Source organism: Neofelis nebulosa, chromosome 8 (genome assembly GCF_028018385.1).
Source record: "Neofelis nebulosa isolate mNeoNeb1 chromosome 8, mNeoNeb1.pri, whole genome shotgun sequence".
Taxonomy (NCBI): Eukaryota; Metazoa; Chordata; class Mammalia; order Carnivora; family Felidae; genus Neofelis; species Neofelis nebulosa.
In genome coordinates this window covers 100,403,487-100,418,360 of record NC_080789.1, presented here as the reverse complement: position 1 = coordinate 100,418,360, position 14,874 = coordinate 100,403,487, and the positions used below count along the sequence as shown (strand labels likewise).

Genomic DNA, 14,874 nt, shown 5'->3' with positions numbered 1-14,874 from the left:
CTCTCTCTCTCTCTCTCACAAAAATAAATACATAAACAGCAAAGACACATCTGATTAACATCACCAAGCTATGTCTAAGCTCCTGAGCATAGATTAATGTAATAAGTCACCTTTATTTGTACTTTTCTTCAGGCTTTATTGAGATAAAAATGTGTACAATGTGATAATTTGATATATGAATATATTGTGAAATTATTACAACAGAGTTAGTAAATACCTCCATAACTTCATATAATTGCCCTTTCTTTTTTTGTAGTGAAAACATTTAAAATCCATTCTCTTAGCAAATTTCAATTATATAACACAGTATTTGACAATATTAGACTATACTCACAATGCTATACAGTAGATCTCCAGAACTTGTTAATCTTAGAGCTGGAAGTATGCACCCTGTGACCAGCATCTCTCTATTTCCCTTGGCTCCCGGTCCCTGGCAACCATGATTCACTCTGAGTTCAGTTTCTTTAGATTCCACATATAAATGAGATCATACAGTATCTGTCATTTTTTCCAGCTTTGTGGAGATACTATTGAAATATAAAAAATGTAGGTTTAAGATGTATACAGTAATGATTTGATACACATATATATTGGAAAATGAATACTACCATAGGGTGAGTTAACACATCCATCCCTTCACGTGACTGGTCTACACTCTTAACAACTGCCAAGTATATAACACAATAATGTTATTTGACACACAAGCAAAGGCAACAAAAGCAAAAATAAACAAGTGGGGCTGCAGCGAACTAAAAAGCTTCGACACAGCAAAGCACAGACCACCCATCAGTAATACCTCTCTCCCGGGGCTTTAGATCAAAAAAGAAAAACCAGTAGTTAAGAACAAGAGGAATCTGGAATATCTTGTTCCATCAGATATAAAGGAACTGAATAATTATTTTTCACATCACCAAAACGGGTGACCCGTTGAGATTCCCAGCCTCGGTCCCCCAGCAAAGATCAACAGCTATCCATGAACAAAAACTGCTCTAGGAGAGCTGTGAAGTCTACTTCAGAGACTTCAGCAACACGGTGGAACAAAAAACCTGAGAATAACCACACAGGAAGAGAACAAACAGCTTCATTTTGCCTGCACTTTCCCACCCTCCCACCCCGGACCACCCAAGGCAACACTGCTCAGCACCAAGAGGGTTCTTCCCAGCTGGAAAGAGTTCTCCTTACCAGGAAAGGGAAAAATGGGGTGAATGATCAGCCTCCCTAGCCTTTCAGAGCGCTTCAAGAAGGTCTCACTTCAGTTTCAACCCACCCAGACTGGCAGAGCCGAGTTGCATAGCATCAGCTAGGAACAAGGAAGAAAAGCAGAAGCTACCAACAGCAGCCACGCATGGTCACAGGTCACATTTCACAGCTCGGCGACATGATCCGCAGAAAACCCAGATTGTGCCACTGCAGAAACTAACGACCGCAGCAGACTCCCTGTAGATTTCACCAGCGTTTGCCTCACAGATACTCACATTTGCTGACATCAGACATCCGAGTCCCTCCCCGTTCCAACACCTCTCCGTGCACACCACCCCACCCCCCGCCAGAGCCCCTGAACCACACCAGCAGTCAACCATGGCCTCTGCAGCTGTTCCAATACAAGATGCTAGCATAGACCCCAGAGGATTACCCCAAATGTCATGTGTGCACTTAAGTGTAGCTTCTCCAGCTATACACTTGCACGCCGCCAGCCTGATGCCTATCACTGGCCACCACTACCGTGCACACACCCAGAGGGGGAGACCATGCAACTAGAGGAGAATGCACCAACGGCCCAGGCTGTTGCCGGTGAGCCCAAAGCTGGCTCCCACCCTTGCGGCCTGCCCTGGCCCCCACTACTCCATGTGGCTGCAACTGGTCCTCACCGCTTAACTGGCTCTCGCAGCTGGTCCCCACACCCAAGTGTGTGCATACCACAAGCCCCAGCCACCACCACTGCCTGCCCTGGCCCAAACTGCTGGGGACTCCAAAACAAGTGTCAAAAACGAGCGTCAATGCCGTGGACCCCAACGGTCTGAGCCAAAGACACATCGTGCCCCACCCCATCTATGGCACAACTACACATCCCAGCAGTTGGCACCCTGCACCACTAGAACTGGGGTCACAGCATGCTCTAGCATAGGCCCACCCACAGACAAATGCCTTCCCTTAGGCAAGTTAGGCCATAGGTCTAGAAGAGGGGCTGTTTCTTCAAATATTCAGACAACTATACTAGGCTACAAGGATAATGAAGAATCAGGGAAATATGCAGGGGGATACAGTAAACCTCTAGTAACTAGCCCCAAAGAAATGGCGATCTAGGAATTACCTGACAAAGAATTCAAAATAATTGTTCTAAAGATACTCAGAGAACTGAGAGAAACAATTTCATATTAGAAAAACAATACAAGAAAAAAGAAGTCCAACAGAGATCATAAGAAAATATCAGAAATTTTGTAGCTGAAGAATTATCACTGAAGAATTCAACAGAAAGCTTCAACAGCAGCCTTAACCAAGCAGAACAAAGAATTTTGATCTAGAAGATAGATCAAACAAAATCTAGAGAGCAAAAAGAAAAAAGATGAAAAGAGAGGAATAAAGTCTACAAGACTTATCGAAAACCATTAAAACAAACACACATCATTGGAGTCCCAGGATACAAAAAGCTCTTTAAAGAAATAATGCTCTTTAAAGAAATAATGGCTCTTTAAAGAAATAAAGAAAGCTCTTTAAAGAAATAATGGCTAGGGGTGCCTGGGTGGCTCGGTCGGTCGGTTGAGTGACCGACTTCGGCTCAGGTCATGATCTCATGGTTTGTGAGTTCAAGCCCCGCATCAGGCTCTGTGCTGACAGCTCAGAGCCTGGAGCCTGCTTCTGATTCTGTGTCTCCCTCTCTCTCTGCCCCTCCCCCACTCATGCTCTGTCTCTCTCTCTCTGTCTCAGAAATAAACATTAAAAAAAAAAAAAAAAAAAAAAAAGAAAGAAAAGAAATAATGGCTAAACATATCCCAAACCTAGAGAGAGATTTGGACATTCAAATTCACGAAGGAAGACATCACCACAAAAATGCAATTCAAAATGATCTTCTGCAAAGAAGAACAAAGGTAGAGGTATCACAATTCCAGATTTCAAGATGTACTACAAAGCTGTAGTCATCAAAACAGTAGGGTACTCGGGTGCCTGGATGGCTCAGTCAGTTAAGCGTCCGACTTTGGCTCAGGTCATGATCTCACAGTTCAAGAGTTCGAGCCCCACATCCAGCTCTGTGCTGACAGCTCAGAACCTGGAGCCTGTTTTTGGATTCTGTGTCTCCCTCCCTCTCTGCCCCTCCCCTGCTCATGCTCTGTCTCTCTCTCTCTCTCAAAAAAAGTAAATAATAAACAACTTAAAAATTAAAAAAAAAAAAAAAGAAAAAGAAAAGCACAGAGAAGAAATATGCAGTCTTCTCTGTGGCACTTAAAAAAAAAAAAAAAAGAAAGAAAGAAACAGTACGGTACTGGCACAAAACAGACACGTAGATCAATGAAATGGAATAGAGCGCCCAGAAATAAACTCAACCTTATATGGTCAATTACTTTATGACAAAGAAAGCCAGGGATATACAGTGGGTAAAAGACCATCTCTTCAACAAATGGTGCTAGGAAAACTGGACAACTACATGTAAAAGAATGAAACTGGAACACTCTTACACCATACACAAAAATAAACTCAGGTTAAAAATCTAAGTGTGGGGTGCAGGGGGCTCAGCTGGGTGAGTGTCAAGCTCTTGATGTCCACTCAGGTCATGACCCCAGGGCCCTGGGATTGAGCCCCCATGTCAGGCTCTGTGCTGAGCAGGGAGCCTGTTTGAGATTCTCTCTCTTTCTCCCTCTGCCCCTCTCCCCAGTTTGTGCTTTTTCTCTTTACAAGTAAAAATAAAAGGGGGGCACCTGGGTGGCTCAGTTGGTTAAGCATCTGACTGTGGCTCAGGTCATGATCTCACGATTCGTGAGTTCGAGCCCCACATGGGGCTCTGTGCTGACAGCTCAGAGCCTGGAGCCTGCTTTGGATTCTGTCTCCCTCTCTCTCTGCCCTTCCCCCACTTGTGCTCTCGCTCTTGCTCCTCTCTCTCTCTCTCTCAAAAATAACCAACCAGTAAAAAAAAAAAAAAAAAAAAAAAAAAAAAAAAAAATTTAATAAAAAAAAAAAAAAGAAAGAAAGAAAGGTGTACCCGGGAGGTTCAGTCAGTTAAGCATCTGACTTTGGCTCAGGTCATGATCTCATGGTTCATGGGTTCGAGCCCCACGTCAGGCTCTGTGCTGATAGCTCAGAGAATCCTGCTTTGGATTCTGTGTCTCCCTCTCTCTCTGCCCCTCCCCTGATCGCTCTCTGTCTCTGTCTGTCTCTCAAAAATAAACATTTTTTTAAAATTTTTAAAAAGTAAAAATAAAAAATAAATAGGGATGCCTGGGTGGCTCAATTGGTTAAGCATCTGACTTCAGCTCAGATCATGTCTCATGGTTTGTGGGTTCAAGCCCTGCATCGGGCTCTGTGCTGACAGCTCAGAGCCTGGAGCCTGCTTCAGATTCTGTGTCTTCCTCTCTCTCTGTTTCTCCCCTACTCTCTCTCTCGCTCTCTCTCAAAAATAAATAAACATTAGGGGCGCCTGGGTGGCGCAGTCGGTTAAGCGTCCGACTTCAGCCAGGTCACGATCTCGCGGTCCGTGAGTTCGAGCCCCGCGTCAGGCTCTGGGCTGATGGCTCGGAGCCTGGAGCCTGTTTCCGATTCTGTGTCTCCCTCTCTCTCTGCCCCTCCCCCGTTCATGCTCTGTCTCTCTCTGTCCCAAAAATAAAATAAAAAACGTTGAAAAAAAAAAATTAAAAAAAAAAATAAATAAATAAATAAACATTAAAAAAATTGTTTTAATTTAAATAAATAAAAACCTAAATATGAGACAGGAAACCATAAAATTCCCCACACAAAAAAAAACATAGGCAATAATTTCTACATCGGTTATAGAAACGGTTTTCAAGATATGTCTCCTGAGGCAAGGAAAACAAAAGCAAAAATAAACTATTGGGACCACACCAAAATAAAAAACTTCTGCACAATGAAGGAAACAAATCAACAAAATGAAAAGGCCACCCACTGACCAGGAGAAGAAATCTGCAAATGATATATTCAATAAGGGGTTAAAATCCAAAATATATAAAGAACTACAACTCAATACCCCCCCCCAAAAAATAATCCTATTAAAAATGGGCAGAGGACCTGAATATTTTCTAAAGAAGACATATGTATGTCTTCATCAGAGAAATGCAAATCAACACCACAATGAAATATCACCTCATACTTGTCAGAATGGCTAGAATCAAAAAGACAAGAAATAACATGGGGAGAAAAAGGAAGCCTCACGCACCATTGGTGGGAATGCAAATTGGTACAGCAACCGTGGAAAACAGTACGGAGGCTGCTCAAAAAAATTAAAATTAGAAATAGTGTATGATCCAGTAATTCCACCACTGGGAAAACAAGAACACTAATTCACCCCTTAAGAGGCACCCCTTATGTTTACTGCAGCATTGTTTACAGTAGCCAAAAAATGGAAGCAACCCAAGTGTCTACCAATAGATAAATGGATAAAGAAGATGTGGGGTGTGTGTGTGTGTGTGTGTGTGTGTGTACTGGAATATCCCACAGCTGTAAGGAAGAAAGAGATCTTGCTATTTGTAATATGGATAGCCCTAGAGCGTATAATGCTAAGTGAAGTAAGTCAAACAGACAAAGGCAAATACCATATGATTTCATTCGCATGTGGAATTTAAGAAAAACAAACAAACAAAGAGACAAAAAATAAAAAACAAAAAGACTCGAATACAGAGAATAAACTGGTGGTAGCCAGAGGGGAGGTCGGTGGGGGGATAAGCAAAATAGATAAAGGGGATTAAAAAGTATGAACTTCCAGCTACAAAAAAAAAAAAATAGTAAGTCACAGAGATGAAAAGTACAACACAAGGAATATAGTCAATAACATTATAGGGGCGCCTGGGTGGCGCAGTCGGTTAAGCGGCCGACTTCAGCCAGGTCACGATCTCGCGGTCCGTGAGTTCGAGCCCCGCGTCGGGCTCTGTGCTGACAGCTCGGAGCCTGGAGCCTGTTTCGGATTCTGTGTCTCCCTCTCTCTCTGCCCCTCCCCCGTTCATGCTTTGTCTCTCTCTGTCCCAAAAATAAATAAAAAACGTTGAAAAAAAAAAAAATTTAAAAAATAACATTATAATAACGTGGTTTGGAGACACATAGTGACTATACTTCTCGTGCACTGAGTAATATGTACAACTATTGCATCATTACGTGGTATACCTGAAGCTAATAAAACACTGTGTGTTAATACTTCAATTAATAAAATAAATTATCTTCTCCAGGACACATTATGGTAAAACTGTCTAAAATCAAAAACAAAGAGAAGATTTAAAAAGCAGCAAGAGAAAAAATGTCTCTCTCACACAAAGCCATAAGCAGATTTGCCAGTAGAATCCTTGCAAGCCAGAAGAGAATGGGGTGATATATTCGTGTTCAAAGTGCTGAAAGAAAGAAACAGTCAACCAAGAATATTTTACCCACGAAAATTATCATTCAGAAATGAAGGTGAGGGGTGCCTGAGTGGCTCAATCAGTTGAGTGTCTGACTCTTGATTTTGGCTCAGGTCATGATCCCAGGGTCATGGGATCAAGCCCTGCATCAGGATCCATGCTCAGCTTGGGATTGATTCTCTCTCTCTCTCTCTCTCTCTCTCTCTCTCTCTCTCTCTCCCCCTCTCTCTTTTTCTCTCTCTCCCCCTGTTCCTCTCTCTCTCTCTCCCTCTCTCTCTCTCTCCCCCTCTTCCTCTCTCTCTCTCTCCCTCTGCCCCACTCACACACTCTCCCTCTCTCTAAAATAAAATTTTTTTTAAAGTTTAAAAATGAAGGTGAGAGAAAGACTTTCCCTAAGAAACATAAGTTGAGGGTGCTCATCACTACTAGACTTGCTTTATAATAAATGCTGAAAGGAATTCTTCAAGCTAAAATGAAAAATTGCTAGTTAGTAATATGAAAGTATTCAACACACTGGTAAAGATAAGCCTATAGCTATATTCACTTAATTCTAGCATAAATGTTAAACACAAAGGCATTAAAAACAGCTATAGCTAGAATAATTAAATAGATATACAATATAACAAGAGGTAAATAGTGATATCAAAAACATAAAAGGGGGAATAAAAGGGTAGAGTTTTTGTATGCAAAGTTAAATTGTTATCAGCATAAAAGACTATTTCATATATGTGTATACACACGCATACATACATATATATGGTGCCTTATGGAAGTTTCCAAGCCTACAGTAGAGTCAAAAACATTAAGAGAGGGGCATCAAAACATACCACTACAGAAAATCATCAATTCACAAAAGAAGGCAGCAAGAGAAGAAGAAAGGAACAAGGGAACTACAAAACAAAAAAAAAAACAATTTTAAAAATGGCATTAGTAAATCCTTACCTGTCAATTACTCTAAATGTAAATGGATTGAATTCCCCAATGAGAAGACATAAAGTGACTAGATGGATAAAAAAACCAAGACTCAACTATATATGACCTACAAGACACCCACTTCAGTTTTAACGATACACATAAGTGAAGAGTGAATGGATGGGATAAGATATTCCACACAAGTAGAAACCAAAAGAGAATGGGATGGCGATCCATATACCACAAAACAGACTTGAAGCCAAAAATGGTAACAAAAAAATAAAGTCATTAAATAATGTCAAGAAGATATAACAACCCCAAATGTATATGCACCCAACAGCAGAGCACCTAAATATATTAAGTAAATACTAACAGACTTGAAGGGAGAAATAGATGGTACAGTAACAGCAAGAGACTTCAGTATACCACCTTCAACAACGGATGGATCACCCAGATAGAAAAATCAACAAGAAAATGTTGGACTGCAGCCATTCTTCAGACTAAGGGACCTAACAGACATATACAGAACGTTCCATCCAACACCAGTAGAATACACATTCTTCTCAAGTGCAAACATAACATTCTCCAGAACAGATCGTATGTTAGATCAAAAAAAAGTCTTAGGAAACTTAAAAAGACTGAAATGTTCTCCAACCACAATAGTATGAAACTAGAAATCAGTAATAGAAGAAAACCTAGAAAATTCATAAATATATGAAAATTAACACATTCCTGAATAACCAGTACATCAAAGCAGTCAAGCAGGAAATCAAAAAATATCTTGAAACAAAAGTAAAAACACAACATACCAAAACCTATGCGAGGCTACAAAAGTAATTCTAAAAGATAAGTTTCTGGCGGTACATTCTTACATTAAGAAAAAAGAAACATCTCAAATAAATAACCTCACTACACCTCAAGAAATTAGAAAAAGAAAAACAAACTAAGCCCAGAGTTAGTGCAAAGAATGAAATAACAATAGTCAAAATGAAAATAAATGAAACAGAGACCAGAAAAACAATAGAAAAGATCAACAAAACTCTGCTGGTGTTTTGAAAAGATAAAATTGCCTTGCCTTTAGCAAGACAGAGAGAAAAAGGAGACTCAAATAAGTACCCTACAAAATGAAAGAGGAGACATTACAACTGGTACTACAGAAATACAAAGGATAGTAAGAGACTACTATAAACAATTATATGCCAAGAAACTGGATAACCTAGAAAAATGAAAACATTCCTAGAAACATACAGCCTACCAAGACTAAATCAGTAAATAACAGAAAATATGAACAGACCAGTAACAAGTAAGGATTTTTAATCAGAAATCCAAAACCTGCCAACAAAGAAAAGTCCATAACCAGATGATTTTAAAGGAGAATTCTACCAAAAACTCAAGAGGGAAAAACACTCCCAAATTCATTTCATGAAAAAGAAATAAAGAAAACAATCCCATTCACAATAGCACCAAAAACAACAAAATTGGAATAAATTCAACCAAGAAGGTGAAATTTCTATACCCCAAACACTGCAACTTTGATGAAAAAAAAACTGAAAACAAAACATGAAAAGTCATCTTGTGTTCATGGATTGAAAGAGTTAATATTGTTAAAATGTCCACATTTTTTTTACAACACTCCTAAAAATTAACTCAAAATAGGTTAAAGATTTAAATTTAAGACCTGATATGGTAAACTTCTATAAGAAAACATAGGGAGGAAGTTCCCTGACATTAGTCTTGGCAATGATTTTTTAGATATGATACAAAGAGCACAAGCAACAAAAGCAAAAATCAACGAGTGGAACTGTATCAAACTAAATAGCTTTTGCACAAGAGAAACATTAAAAAAAAAATGAAGACAACCTATGGAATGGGGAAAAATATTCACAAACCATATATGTGACAAGGAGTTAATACTCAAAATATTTAAGGAACTCCTACAACTCGGTAACAAAAAAACAATCCAATTAAAAATGGGCAGAGGAACTAAATAGACATTTTTCCAAAGAAGACAAAATGGTCAACAGCTCTTTTTTTCTTTCATTTACAAAAGGTTTATTTAGTCACAAGTAGTTGACTGTCTCAATGTGACTCAAGACCACAAAGATACTATTTCTACTTTACTCCCTTCCAAGCCCTAGGGCCCAGCCTGGCAGGAGTGATGCTTGGGGCCCATTCACAAGAAAGATGGTCAGCATCAGTAAACATCAGGGAAATGCAAATCAAAACCACAATCAACTATCACCTCACACCTTGTCATCAAGATGACACGAGTTAACAAAAGTTGGCAAGGATGTGGAGAAAAGGGAACCCTTGTACACGGTTGATGGAAAGGCAAATTGGTACAGCACTACAGAAAACAGTATGGAGGTCTTTCAAACCATTAAAAACAAAACTACGATATGATCCAGCAATTCCACTTCTAGATATACATCCAAAAGTAATGAAAATAGGATACTGGAGAGATGGAAGCACTCCGATGTTTCGTGCGACATTACTCAGAAAGATCAAGATATGGAAACACCCTGTGTCCATTTATGATGTGGTGTATATATGTGTGTACATATATGTACATATATGTACACACATACATAAAAAATCTTATTCAGCCATAAGAAAGAAGTAAAACCTGCCATTTGCAACCACATAGATGGACCTTGAGGGACAATGCCAAATGAGACAAGTCAGACGGAGAAAGACAAATATATGTTATCATTTCTCTGTGAAATTGAAAAAACCCAAACTCACAGAAACAAAGAGTAGATTGGTGGTTACCAAGGGCTAGGGCGTAGGAGAGTTGGGGAGATGTGGTTTAAGGGTACAAACTTGCCACCAGTAGATAAGTCCTGGACATCTAATGCATGGCATAGTGATTATAGACAATACTGTATTATAACTTTCAAAGGGGTAAGAGACTAGATCTTAACTGTTCTCACCAGAAAAAAGAAATAATAATTCTGTGATGTAATAGAAGTGCTACCTAACACAATGGTAGTAACCATATTACAATATATAAACGTATCAAATCAATATGTGGCACATGCCTAAACTAATGTCATGTTACATATGTCAATTATATCTCGATAAAAATTTATTTTTTAAAAAAGAAAAGAACTCCCATCATTATGTCCTTACACTTACCATTTTATTGCACATCCTGATAGCCAGAATTAGAATAGCCATTAAGCAGCAGTAGTAGTCCCATGTGCCAGGCCATCCTGAGCACTTTAAAATGTTATTGTCACCGTCTCTCAAGGCAAGGGAAATGAAAGCAAAAATGAACTATTGGGACCTCATCAAGATAAAAAGCCTCTGCACTGCAAAGGAAACAATCAACAAAACTAAAAGGCAACCGACGGAATGGGAGAAGACATCTGCAAATGGCATATCGGATAAAGGGTTAGTATCCAAAATCTATAAAGAACTCACCAAACTTGACACCCAAAAAACAAGTACTCCAGTGAAGAAATGGGCAACAGACGTGAACAGACATTTTTCCAAAGAAGACATCCAGATGACCAACAGACACATGAAAAGATGCTCAACATCACACATCATCAAGGAAATACAAATCAAAACCACACTGAGATACCACCTCACACCAGTCAGAGTGGCTAAAATCAACTCAGGAAACAACAGATGTTGGCGAGGATGTGGAGAAACAGGAACCCTCTTGCACTGTTGGTGGGAAGGCAAACTGGTGCAGCCGCTCTGGAAAAGTGTGGAGGTTCCACAAAAAATTAAAAATAGAACTATCCTATGACCCAGCAATAGCACTACTAAGAAGGTATCCAAAGGATACAGGAGTGCTGATTCATAGGGGCATATGTACCCCAGGGTTTATAGCAGTGCTATCAACAATAGCCAAATTATGGAAAGAGTCCAGATGTTCATCAACTGATGAATGGATAGAGAAGATGTGATTTATATATACAATGGAATACTACTTGGAATGAGAAAGAATGAAATCTTGCCATTTATAACAACGTGGAAGGAACCAGAGGGCAATATGCTAAGTGAAATAAGTCAGAGAAAGACAGATACCATGTTTTCACTCGTATGTGGAACTTGAGAAACTTAACAGAAGACCATGGGGGAAGGGAAGGGGAAAAAATAGTTTCAAACAGAGACGGAGGCAAACCATAAGAGACTCTTAAATACAGAAAACAAACTGAGGGCTGATGGGAGGGGGTGCGGGGGAGAGGGGAAAATGGGTGATGGCATTGAGAAAGGCACTTGTTGAGATGAGCACTGGGTGTGGCATGTGAGCGATGAATCATGGGACTCTACCCCCAAAACCAAGAGCACACTGTATACACTGTATGTTAGCCATTACTTGACAATAAATTGTATTAAAAAAAAAAAAAACACTAAAAAATTTTTCAGTAAAAAAATAAAAATAAAAAATATTATTGTGACAATAACTCTAGAAAACTAGGAACTATTATATTCATATCACATAGGAATAAACCAAGGCAAACAAATGTTAAGTAACTTGTCCAAAGCTAAAAAACCAATGGGGCGCCTGGGTGGCTCAGTCGTTTAAGTGTCTGACTCTTGATTTTGGCTCAGGTCATGATTTCATGGTTTGTGGGTTCAAGCCCCACGTTGGGCTCTGTGCTGACAGCTCAAAGCCTGGAGCCCACTTTGGATTCTGTGTCCTTCTCTTTCTGTCCCTCCCCCTGCTCATGCTCTGTCTCTCTCAAAAATAAATAAACATTAAAAAAAAAAAAAAAAAGTAAGTGGCACAGCAAAATTTTGCACTGTGGCAATTTGTTCCCTCCCAAATCCATGGTCATAACCACAACTACACTTTACTACCCATTAGTCATCTATTCTGATAGGATCAGGGGAAGGGTCATTAAAATTAATAAGTACATTCCTCATTCAAATATTTATTTAAGTATTAAAGTCTGAAGAAAGTATTATTCTGTACTTCATTTTCTGCCTACCTAAAGAGCTACCTTTCTACATTCTCAACAAATGCATCAAATGCATGGTTAGACTCCATAGATATGTCCCTTGACAGTCTTCATGTACGCCTTTCTTTCTAAACACCTTCCGTCACCAGGATGTACGAGCAGTATTTCCTACAGTTGCTGGAGTTGCTAGAGGGAGCTTGCCCTCTAGTGGCCCCATGCTGATATGCAGCCAGAGGTAGCATTCACAGAAAGGGCTTCAATGACATTCTTTCCTAGTACAGGTTCAGTGGCAGAACACATGTAAGGGAAAAGAAAATATTAAAAAGCAAGTAATCCACCATGGGTCTTAACGCATTATTGTGGGTTTTTTAATGTGTATTTACTTTGAGTGAGAGAGAGAGAGAGAGCATGAGGAGGGGCAGAGAGGGAGAGAGAGAATCCCACGCAGGACACGGAGCTCGATCTCACCAACTGTGAGACCATGACCTGAGCCAAAATCAAGAGTTGGACACTCAACCGACTGAGCCCCCCAGGCACCCCCCGCGTTACTGTGTTTTAATTGAGCTGATGACACTGTACTTAGACTGAGTAGACCGATAAGGCAGAACAGGAGGGCACTGTGGACAATTACGTTACTCCTGGCTCAGATGTAGCCAATTCAACTATACCAGAGCTTTTTCAAAAAAACGAACTACCACTCTACTTTGATATCTCTCAAAACGGGACTGAAAATGACAATAATGGCAAAATCTGAAACAAAAGCCCAAAACAATCACAAGCCTATATGTAAGTCCCCCAGGGTTAAGGGACCTGAAAATCAAGATAACTCTCATTTTTCCTTTCTTTCTCAAGAGAATATGTGTGTGATTGATGGGGAGCTCTTGAGTAGGAGCTGTTGTTTGGTTTTTTTCTTCTTTTAAGTAGGCCTCACACCTAGCATCAACATGGGGCTTGAACTCAAAACCCTGAGATGAAATCAAGAGTCGGACGTTTAACCAACTGAGCCACCCCATTGCCCCAAGTGGGAGTTCTATAGTCACACACCATATGTGTGTGTCATGCACAGTTAAGAGGCAATAACAGAAATGGTGTGTTTTTTTAAGCTACAAGATAACTAAAACATAACCAAAGTGCAATGTCATCTTAAGACAGTGATGGTCATCAAAATGAGACCGTAAATTACCAAGTGTATCCGCAGCTGTGCTTTATTTACAATACCATTTTTCTTTTCCCAGGTCACAGGGTTTATGTACCAAAGTAAAATTTTTCTTCATCACCGCCTTTTTGATTCCCTCATAGTGATGGATTTTGGAGCACATAAATGAGATTTTCTGCAACTAGACAAAGCATACAAAGAACACTTACATCATGTAGCTAGGAACAACCCTGAGAATGAGTAAAAGAAGGAAAATACCCAACTTACTGATTTCTAATCCATCTTCACTGAAGTCACTGTTAATTCGACAAGTATTTAATGAGCATCTACTATAACACAAAAGTATAGGGAAGTATGGTTTGTAGATAAAAATGAAGACATGGTCCTTATGTTCAAAGAGCTTACAAACTAATATTCTAACTAACATTACAAACTAATATTAATTAGCATAATTAATATTACAAAGTAATGTTACTAGAGAATTTCAACAGCAACCTAAACAAAACAAAGGAGATCATTTTTCAGACTGAAAGAATAGGTGACATTTCATGAAGTATTATTCATGCCAGCTTTACAAAACGGGAAGGATTTCAATAGGCAGGAAGGTATTGTAGGCAGAGGGAATTTTAGCAAGCAGTCAATGCTCGGGGTGCTAATAGCATTTGAAGAATGACTAGTATCCTGGTTTCAGGAGCATATTTTGAGTGAAAGGGAAAACAAGGCTGAGGATGAATGGTACTTTGGCCTTTATGATCTAAGCAAAGGAAAATCATTAAAGACAATGAGTCAGGGAAGAAAGGGCGTGGGCAGGGCTTGATTTACGAAGGTGATTCCGGTGGCAACAGGGAAGGTGAATTGGAGCTAGAGGAAAAGAAAAGAAAGCTAGAGGCAGGCCAACTGCCTAGAAGGTTATCAGGATGAAGTGGAGTAATACCAGTTCACACTACAACTGTGAAGGCAGATTCTAATGTATAACTGAGGGGGTTGAGCTAAAAACAAAACAAAACAAAAAAACCAAAAAGACTGTCCACTTTCTTCCCCAAACAAAACCTGAGGCTTATGATACACTTCTGTCAGTGACAGTGCCTCACAACCTCAGTAATGATAAGAAAGGCCATGGGTGGGAAAGACATCTAGGCCCTACTCTAGGAGGTACATGAGAATCTCTACAGAGAGCAGTGTGTTACTTTATTTAAAAAAGCAAGCACACGTATCATTCTGATTCACCTTCTGTGAAAAGCACTGAATGAGAACTCCAAGATCCTTCTGGCTTCCAAAGTCTATATCTCTGTCTTTAGTTCCATGTCTTACAGATTCCCCTCATTGATGCTGATTA

The 14,874-nt window shown here is 39.7% G+C and overlaps 1 protein-coding gene across 3 annotated transcripts in view; it reads right to left on the bottom strand.

Moving 5' to 3' along the window:
- CLEC4A (C-type lectin domain family 4 member A) overlaps positions 1-1,495 on the bottom strand; it is a 39,533-nt gene extending 38,038 nt beyond the window's left edge. For 2 of the 3 annotated variants that reach the window (XM_058743795.1, XM_058743798.1), the window contains exons 1-2: positions 1,183-1,495; positions 335-527 (exon numbers count right to left, since the gene is read on the bottom strand). The gene's annotated coding sequence lies outside the window, so the exon portion shown is untranslated. Of the gene's footprint in view, positions 1-334; positions 1,027-1,182 lie in introns of those variants that run through there. The other variant, XM_058743796.1, reaches the window with a different exon arrangement.
- Positions 1,496-14,874: the final 13,379 nt, after the last annotated feature.